Raw genomic sequence first — 11,072 nt, forward strand, 5'->3', positions numbered from 1 at the left:
CTCCCCTCAAGGCATCAGGAGCAAACAGCCTTCCACTGCGAGTGAAACCACTGGGACCGGCATTATCCACCTTTGAAACGGTGGTTTCACCTGCAGCTTGATCTTCCACCTTCTCTCCATTACAGTATACCTCCCCACCATAATGCCACGACACGACATCATCTTTGTCATAGGGAATTGGTCCAGGTACCGTGATGGTAACCGGAGCCGCCTCCGCCAGAGTTGACAAATCAACCGGATCAAAGTAAATTGTTATGGTGGAGACCTCATCTTTCCCGAAACCAGCCTTCTCAACCCGAATACTTCCATCGTCCATCAGCTTTTGAACAACCTCCCTCAAGAGCAAACACCCCTCAGGGGTAACAATGCACTCAGCACAATCATCACCACAACCCGGATAGACCCCATTCAACAACAACTGCCGTTTAACCTCAGTCAGCGGAGTCTTCAACTGATTAACAGACAACAGCCCAATTCTGCTCTCCTCAGAAATAGCATTGACCCCCCTTTGACCATGCGCGGGCATGGGATTAGCATTAACGTTCGAAGAAGGTGCAAAGTTGATTGCTTTCGAATCCACCAGGTCTTGAACCACGTGCTTAAAAGCTTTGCAGTTCTCTACGTTATGTCCGGGCGCCCCTGAATGGAATTCACACTTTGCATTCTCATCATAATTGGCTGGCCTCTGATCAGGTCTCAAAGGTGCCAGAGTTCTTAGCTGTACCAACCCCAAATCCTGCAATTTCTTCAACAAGAAGGAATAAGTCACAGGTGGCCTGTCAAACTGCCTATCATTCATCCTCCCCCTGACTTGATAGCCAGCCCTCTGAGGCCTCTGCTGAAACGGTTGTCTTTGTTGTTGTGATTGCTGCGGTTGCTGTTGTGCAGGCTGATTATCAGCAGGAATAGTTACCGCAGTAGTGTGCTGGAAGTAACGATCCTTACTGGGTCCTCTCTGGGTGTACACTGCACTGGTATCACCCTCCTTCTTCCTCTGGCCGTTACCGAAGGGCTTCTTCGATCCTGAAGACGAAGCATTACCCTGAATCTTTCCGAGCTTCAGCCAACTCTCTATCCTTTCACCAGCCACCACAATATCTGAAAAATTTGGTCACTGGACAACCGACCATCCTCTCAGCAAACGCCCCTTGCAAGGTACCCATAAAGAGATCAGACATCTCCCTGTCCACCAATGGAGGTTGCACTCTGGCAGCCAACTCCCTCCATCTTTGAGCATATTCTTTAAACCCTTCGTTATTCTTCTGAGACATACCCTGTAGCTGGGTACGACTCGGAGCCATATCAGCGTTGAACTGATACTGTTTAAAGAATGCGTCACCAAGATCCTGCCAGCTCTTGATGTCAGAAGATTTCAGCTTGGTGTACTATTCCAGGGATCCTCCAGACAGACTGTCTTGGAAGAAGTACATCCACAACTTTTGATCCATCGTGTATGCAGAGATCTTGCGGACGAAGGCTTGAAGATGAGTTTCTGGGCAGGAACTTCCATTATATTTGTCAAATGAGGGCGCCTTGAACTTCTGTGGGATCACAATCCCCTCGACCAGCCCCATGTTTGACATGTTTACGACCCCGAGAGTGGCATAACTCTCCAAAGCTCTGATCTTTTCTGCCAGCAATTGGATCTCTTTATTCTGTGGTTGGGCACCGTATTGTTCGAACGGCTCGTTGTGCATGGAGAACTGATCTGCTTCCCTGTCTTCCTCCCTATCATCATCAATCCCAAAGAATGGAGGGAACAGACTATCTTTCATATTATGGCCCATCGGACCAGGTTGACCACCAGTGGTAGCACCAAAACCACCAGCATTATTCACCACACCCACGGTCGTTCTCTTGCCACCATCTCTAGAGCCACCAAGCCCCTGGTTGGAGACACCATCCAGGTTAACACCACTATTAGCCGCTGAAGCCCGCTCGAGCTTCTCAACTTTGTCAGCCAAAGCCTTCTGACCAACTGCAAAACCTTGCATGATGTTGATCAGTTCGCTCATTTTATCTTTTAGCTCGAGAATATCAGTGTTTGGGAGATCCATCAGTCTTGAAGTGTTGCGTCTGGTGAAATATCTGTGAGGGCGTGTTGAGTGCAAAGGTACAACTCTACGAGCACGAGCAATGATTCCTGAAACAATCAAGCACGTTAGAACTGATACCTACAAAATAAAACACAAGTTATTATGATCATGCATGAATGCAATGTTCATCCACATGAGGAACACTTTATCTCTCGATCCTGGCTTCATCGAGACAGATAATAATCCGGCAGCAATATTCAGACATTCATCATTTGATTTCATCATACAGATCAGAGATATATGATTTAGCAAAATACCCCCAACCATGTGTGTGCTGTGTGAGTGCATACGATAAAGCAAATAAAGCTTGAAGATCAATCACTGAATGAAAATAACCATCACATAGCAAAATGCACAATAAGTGCCATAGTCATACATCACAGCTGATATAAATCAAATACAACTCTCCAGAATCAGAGAAGAAAATACAAGCAAGTGAATTCCGTCAACAGGCCTGACGGTAATTCAACACAAATGAAAGGTCTATCATGACGAGGGTCCCACAGAAGGCCCTATATCATCAACCATCCTTGCAAACTCTGCGGCGAACCTGAGCTTGGTGTTCTCCTGCTGTAATCTCCCCACCTCCTTCTGGTGAATCTTCATCTGCCTGAAGTAATGATCTCTCTCAGCAATGTAATGATCTCTCTCAGCAATGATCTTTGCTTTCTCTGCTTCCCATTCCGCAGCGAGGACCCTGGCTCTGGCGTCTCTCTGATCTCTCACGAGGATTTGCCTCCTCTTCTCATCTTCAATGACCTTTGAAGCTCTGGCTAGCTTCTCCTTAGTGATGTCGTGCTCTCTGGTGGACGACGCTAGGGCTTGGCTGATCTTCCCATAGTAGGCAGTATCCATCTCAAAGCGCTTTGCTTCCAGGGGATGTCGCTTGTCTTGATCTTCCATCTTCACTCTAATCTCCTGATTAGACATCTGAATCCGAGCAACACTCACCTCCAATTCAGCTTTCTCTGCAAACAACTGATCTCTTGCCTTCTTCATCTCGAGGAATTCTTCCATACTGACAGAAGAACACGGACCCTCAATCAAAGGACACCAAGGATCACCTCCAGGAAATGGTAGATGTGTGATCTCAATCCTCTTCCGAAGCCAATCATCAAATAGAGGAAAATACCGGCTGTTGACCTTGCCATAAGGAACTTTGCCCTTTCTCTGAATGTCACGCCACTCATCCAACACTTGTCTCAACTTGGCCTGATTGCCCTCAATCGGGAAGTAAAAGGACTCCTGGATCTCTCGCCCGAGAGGAGGACCCTCCACAGCAAACCCCATCTGTCTCCTGAGAAGCACCGGATTGTAATTGATGCAACCCTGAACTCCTACAAGAGGCACATTGGGAAGACTCCCACAGCTATATATGAAATCCCATCCAGCCATACCGTTATGAGTCCAAGCTATATCAGCGGCCCGCAAACCCATCAATCTGACCGACCACTTGACAGTAGGATCAAGAAAAGCAAAAGCACCCCGGGAAGGAAAATACCCCATAAACCATTTGAACAGTAGCTGAGCACAACACCTGATCAAACCCCCACGCCGTTTCTCGTTCCTGTTATGAACCGAGTAATAGACATCTCCAACCAGAGTAGGAATAGGGTTCCTCTGTATAAACAATCTAATAGCATTATGGTCCACAAAGCTCTTCTGATTAGGAAACAAGATGGTCCCATAAATGCTCACAGCAACCAAGGCACAGACCGTCTTCCAGTTACCCGCAACAGCATGTTCCTTGGCCTTGGCCTCCAAGAAACTCAAATGAAAACCAGGTAATTTTCCTTTCTTCTTCAAACCCTCCTTGGTCACCTCTGAGCTCAAATAAAGAGCACGAGAAATCCCAAGGATGTCAGGCTCTCCCCTAACGGCACAGAAAGGAATCTGATCTCGTACCTGAATACCCAAGATGCTAGCGTAGTCCTCCATCAAAGGTCCCAACAAATAATCCGGGAACACGAAACATCTCAAACCCGGGTCATAGAACTGGAGAAGAGTATGAATGGCGCTTTTGTCACTGTTAGTGAGTCTGAAAACCATCTTCAGAATACTACCGTATGCCTCTCTGAACATCCCCACATGGTCGGGCGTAATCAATGCTATCATATCTCTCAGCACACCGATCTCTGGGTCGAAGAAGCTGTAGACAACATCGTCCTTCAAACCGGGCCTCATATCTGAGCAAGGAGTCTCTCAACCAGGATCTCGATCAAAAATGTCCCTGCATATGGATAAACATGTGTTAGATGCAGATAAATGCAAAATGTGATGATGCTGATGAATGAATGCAATGCATTGTGCCATCCTCCAAGTCATCTGAACATCTGTTGCATTGAGTCACAACCCTGATCTCTGAACTGATCACAACCATCTGAAGGAATATGTAACCACAAATCCAACTCAAGGGTTCCGAAATAAACGGAACTGAAAGATACATCACCATCATCACCAGACAATCTCTGAGCAGATAACCACAATCCTCTGAATCGGCCCGGGGAATCCTGAAATAAACGGATCCCCACTGATAAATATCACGGACAGCACTCCGGCGTCTCAGAAATAAATGGCCATAAATCCGACTTATAAATAGGACTCTAATCAACGGAACGAATAGTCACCATCAAAGTCACCATCTGAACATGCATCTGTAAGAATCACCCTCCCCTCACAGGTAAATTCTAATCAGGTCATCCTAAGGCGGATAATAGTCTCGACGATCGGGCAGAGATACTCAATGGGTTTGCCCTTTCGGGTGTGCCATTGTAGCTCTCTTAAGATCGTCTAAACCAAAGATCCGGGAATGATCGGTTACCAGAGTCAATAGTTCAGATGAAGTCACTCAACCAAAGTGGATACTCCACAAAGGAAAAGTTCCCTCAAAAGAACCTCGTCCGACTTGTGGTACATCACATTGCCAAGCACATGTTGACCTAACATGAAAGAGGCAACATGAGACCACACTAATCCTAGGTGTATACTCGGGCTTGGGTTTTAGCCCCACTCAGAACATCCACCCCAAAACAGAGGAACCACCTGCACAGAGGACGACAACATGATAGTATGATGCATGCAAATATTTATGCAAATATATACACAATCAGAATAATAAGTGCAATAAATATAACAACACAAGAAACCTAAACTATCCTAGAACGCTAGGAGAGACTCGCTTAGGGAAGATGGACCAGCAAGAGGTCAACTTCTAGTCCCCAGCAGAGTCGCCAGCTGTCGCATCCGCGAAAAACAACCGGCGGGCTGAAACAAAAACAACACAGAGCCGCCACCGTGCGTTATTTATCCCAAAAGAGGGAAAGGAAACGCTCGAAGTAAACCTGGGAAAAGCATGGTCTCGCGACCAAAGAGAGATGGGATCGGGAGTCGGTTATGCGAAGGGAAGGTATTAGCACCCCTACGCATCCGTCGTACTCGACGGGATCCACGCTCAAAAGATAGAAAAAGGTTGCTAAAACAAACATCACACACACACACAACACAGGTGGAGGAAGAGGGGAGAGGGCTCGCTAGGATATCGCATCCTATGCCTACGTATCTCGTCTGGAACGAGAATCAGAGCTACCGTAGTTCGGCTCACGCACGCCGAAACAAAACACACGCACAGACGCTGAGACATCAAAACAAACACACTAATAGGAAAACATGGGACCCGAATGCCATTCGCTGGACTTACATCAGCTTCCGAACCAAACAAACCCACACTGGAAACCAGATGCCACTTGATGGACTTATACCGGACTCCAAGCACAGAACAAGAGGATACGGAATGCCAATTGCTGGGCTTACATCCATCTCCTACACACACAAGAACAAACAAGCAACAAGCTACTAAGGAGTCGGGAACTCGAGCCTAGCAACTGTCAAGCAAACACACACAAAAAAGAAAAAAGGGTGCCCGGAGAGATCTCGTACGACCTCCTGCCTACGTACCTCATCTAGTATGAGGATCAGGGCAACGTAGTTCCCCTGAACAGGGGAGAAAGACTAGCCTAACCAGATACAGAGGGAGACACAACTAGGGAGACTATGACTCGAGCCTAGATGTTATCATGCATATCATCTCTAAGTTAAGGTTGACTATCTATCTTGCTCAGGCAACAAGCTAATCCTAAACAGGCAAAGCAAAGCATGCAAGCAAAATCAAAACAAAGCAAACATACACAATTAGCACACACTATATACAGACAAAGTGGGCTCACACAAGGGTTAGGCTGCAAAAGCAAACCAACTGTATCAGGTGATGTTAGCTCTTAACCCTAACATTAAGAGTTAGGGTGAAGCAGATGAAATAGGAAGTGAGGGGTGTGCCTCACAGCTCTTATCCCTGGCCAGGGAGAGCTTCAGACAAAGAAGTGTGGGTTCAGAAAGTGGGAACCCTTCTACACTTATGACACTGACTCAACTGTACAACTGTACAAGGATCTTGGGTTACTATCCGCAATGCATCAACACCAGTTGTGTGAGCAAAGGGATGACTAAACTAGAATAGCAGGAGATGGATTGCACATCTCTTGCGTCTGCCAATTACCTTATTCAAGGTCTTTTCCTGCTTGGGGACAAAGATAAACAATCACAAGCATTGCCTCTTAAGGAGGACTTCAGACAGGTGTCTGGCCAAGTAACAGGCCAGGTCTTCCAGACTACATGGAGAAAAGAAATTCTACCTCAATTGGTTTATACAACCAAGCAACAGCACAAGCAAGTTCAAAATGAACTATAGCAACTAAGGTACCTGAAATCAATCCAACATAATCAGTATACCAGACAAACAAAAGTCAAACAGAAAATTACAAGTCCACAGTACAAACAGATAACAAGCATCAATGCACAAAGGTGCAAGCCACAAGGCATAAGCATAAGTTTCAATGCCTACAAAACAAACTCAAAGTTAGTCATAAACAATCAATAAACCAACTCCAATTGAGTGCACATCATCAAGCATAAGCAATTGTGCTCTTTGACCTGAAACAAAGCTCAAATGTGAGAACACAAACCACTAGTACAAGACTAGGGTCAAAATGGGAGCAATAAACCAAAACAGAACATGAAACTTATAAAAAATCAAGATCAATCAAATAAGAATCCAATCCAAGTGGTCTCACATTCATATCATCAACCATTATTATTTCATGAGGCATTTAGTGAAAAACATGCAATTTAGAACCTCATAGGACCAAACAGAAAGATCCAATTCAAATCAATTCAAGAATATTTCAGTAAATTCCCAAAAAATTCATGTCTAAACAGCACTCATTAAAGGATCACCACACCAAATTTCAGGCCATTTGGACAAAGGGAAGTAAGTCAATTAAATTCATCAAGCCAAAGCATACTCAAACAAGCTTATACAAGGCATTAAATCATGCATCAACTTCAAGCAATCATAAAACAGAGTAGGAACATGATAAATGACTGAAACCAAAACCATGGAAAACATCAAGATGTCTATAATACACATGCCAAATTTCAGGCTCATCCAATTAACCACAAGAATTTCACAAATCATATGAAATCATGACTCACAAAAGGTCCACAATTATGCAAACAGGAGAGAAAATCTCAATCAAATTGGAAATGCACTCAAAAATTCTACAAAAATTCACATGTGAACCTAACATCCAGAAGTATCAACATGCAAAATTTCAGCTCATTTCAAGTTCATATGGCATGGTAACAAAATCAGGAAGTTAGACATGAAATGGTGTGACACAAATTGTCACACCTTGATTCAAATGATCATATCTCACAATCCAGGAATGATAAAATATCAAACTCAAAGCCAAAAAATCCCTAAAGGTGTCTAGTTTGCACATGTAAAATTTCAGCTCCATCCAATTAAGCATCATCATTTCATGATCAAAACATCAAGCAAGGTTCATGGAAGAACACATCTAAACAAACCCTAGGCCATTCAAAAAATCACACGTGCACAATTTCAATAAAAATAACCAAAATATAGTAGAGGTCACAAGGATCATGGCACAAAAAATCTCAATCAATTTGGATTTGTGGTTTAGGAGTTATGGAATTTTGAATGTTGAAGAAAAATAAAAAAAACAATGAAACAAGCATGGTGAACATGTGAAGCATATGGAAATAAATTCTAAAGCAAAAAGGAGAATTGCTTGGGCGAAGGATCGAAGGAGGTTCCATTTTAAAAAGTAGCGCGCGCTACTATAGCTAACACTAATCAGCCAGGCAAAACGCGGACATATGGATCAAACAGCCAATTCTGGAAAATTCATCACATTCATCATGTGTTCTTCATACATTCATGCGTCAAGAACAAATGTCCACCAAAATCAACAAAACCTATATCACTGGAAAGGTCTCTCAACGTACATCAACAATATCACATCAATTAAGCCTAATTCCTCCTAAATCAAAAGTTTCGAAGGAAAACATAATCATGCACAAAACATCTAATTCACATAACTCTCTCATTTCTCAACGAAAATCAGTGGTTCAAAGTGCAGATTACTCTACTCTCAAAGATCTACAAGAAGCATTAATTGATTTCATGAATTGTCAAACTCGAAAACTCACCTTCAATGATGTGCAGTTGTGAATTCGCGCGAACCAGGCCTTGTAAGTGCAAAACAGATGCTCCTTGATGCTTGAATTGATGAATGGAACAAGGTTTGGATGTTGATTGTGAAGGATCTAGCTCAAAACTCGAATTGCCATTGTTGAAGCTCTCTTTAACAGTCCACGAATTCAACTTGAAGAGGATGAAATCTTGCTTCCAACAGCTTCAATAATGCATGTAGATGATGAATTGATGAAGATCTTGGCAAGGTTTGTGAAGAAAATTGCAAAAAAAATGAAAGAAGAAGTTGAAGAATTTGGTGATTTTCAGATCTAGATCTTGATTCTGTTATGGTTAATCAGAAAACAGTTATGATTTAACTTATATATGTGATGTTAATGATGTTGTTAATCATGATTAGTGTAAATGCAATGGATTAAGCCAAATCAAGTTTTCATGCTAAATGATAAAATGGCCAATTCACCCTCACTTGTACAAAACCAATGTAACAGTGCATTTTCTGTTTTGGAGCAAGTTTCAAATGATATTTGTGAGCTAATGCAAGTGGAATGGAGTGAAAACAATGCTTATTTTGCAAAATGACCTTTTTCCCTCCAAATTTCAAATTAAGTCCACTTGAAAAATGCACTTTTTGTGTGAACAAAATTCATGAAATGTAATGCTTGTTTTGGATAGAGGACATCAAAAGAAATTTGCTCAAAAAGGTCTCACTCCATTTGGCCTTTTGAATCAAAAGTTATGCACCTTTGAAATTCAACTTTTTTGGACAATGATTTGATCATAACTTGCCAACCACAAATGATAAATTCATGTTCTTGGATTTTTTGGAGAGGTGAGAGCAAGATCTACAACTTTCATGTTGGACAAAATTTCATTTGAAGCATTTTTGGACATGTAATTTTGAGGTGAAAACCTTTCCATTTTTGGCAATTTTGAATTACAAGTCACTTTCTATTTTTGGAAAGTTTCCATCTGACTTTATTTTCTTCATTCTTGATGTTTGAAATGTAAAATGAAACTTGTTTGGACATGAATGAAGTGTCTCTAACCCTCTCCCACCTCCAAATCCACCAGTTGACCTCAGTTGACTTTTTCTGACTGATAGATGAACTGGCTATGCATTGATCAACTTGAGCTTCAATCTCCTGATGAAAATGGCTCAATGATGAAACCCTAGCTTCCATAATCTCAATATAATCACATGATGATCCCCATATCCATTGAAACCCTCATCTCCTTGCAAAACCCTGATTGGCACAATGCAACTGATTAGGGTTGACCAGAGGTCAAAACCCGAATCCTAAGGCATCTGATCAAGCATAATAAATCTCTTGGTGATGACAAAACCATGATGATGATGATGTACCATTTCAACCAAGATGATGATCAATCTCCTTAAGGAACCATGAAACCCTAATTTGAATCACAAACCCTCAGATGGCTAGTGATCAATTTAATGAGACCCTTAACTTGAATCTTTCAACCTCTTCATCTTCTGATCAAGACCTAAGAGGATGGCTTGCCTGAGTTGCCACATGATATGCAAAGATGCAATGACTAATGACCTACAAAATGAAATGCAATATGCAAAGCTAGTCCCAAGAGAGGAGGGCAAATTTTTGCACCTACCATTATACATACATTTTCATATTAGGTCATAGCATATCATGGTCCATTGCATAGCATTTGCATTGTCCTCAGTTGCCTCAAGAGCAAGCAATCAAGAATTAGGTCAAACTAATCTCCTGATCAGTCAACCAAGCAAGCAAAGGAATTTCTCATTGAACCAAGGCCTTGGGGTTTGTCCAACAAGTTCACATGACTTGGTGGTCTATTTGAAGTGTTCAAGGCAAGGGTTGAAGGCTCAGAGGTCAGCAGTTCATACACAGACAGTCAAAAACCCTAAAAAAGTCAACTGTCAGTCAAAGCAGTGGATAGTGGTCATTCTTGTGGAATTTGGGCACCATGGTCAATGATCAATAATTCATACAACTTGGGACATCATTTGAAGTCAAGTTCTCAAGGAATTAGGGTTTGGAAGTCATCAGTCAATGCACAATCAGTCAGAAACCCTAAAAGTCAACTGTTGGTCAACTGTCCATTTAATCAGTGATTTGATGATTGGAATTGGTTTGTGAGAGTTCATTCATGTCCAAATAGCCATCATATATCATGCCAAACACCATCATGGAAGAATTTGAAGCCAGATCAAAAATTTCCCAAAACGGAAACTGGGCCTGTAACTGAAACTTACCAAAAATGGAAAGTTTTGATCCTCAAACTTACATCATGATATAAGCCTCAAATGAATTTTTGCCCAACATGAAAGTTGAAGATCTTGTTCTCCCATTTCCAAAAAGTCCTAGAACTCTCAATTCCCATGTGTGGTTGGCAAGTTATGA

The sequence above is a fragment of the Lathyrus oleraceus genome, chromosome 7 (genome assembly GCF_024323335.1).
Source record: "Lathyrus oleraceus cultivar Zhongwan6 chromosome 7, CAAS_Psat_ZW6_1.0, whole genome shotgun sequence".
In the NCBI taxonomy this organism is placed as follows: domain Eukaryota; kingdom Viridiplantae; phylum Streptophyta; class Magnoliopsida; order Fabales; family Fabaceae; genus Lathyrus; species Lathyrus oleraceus.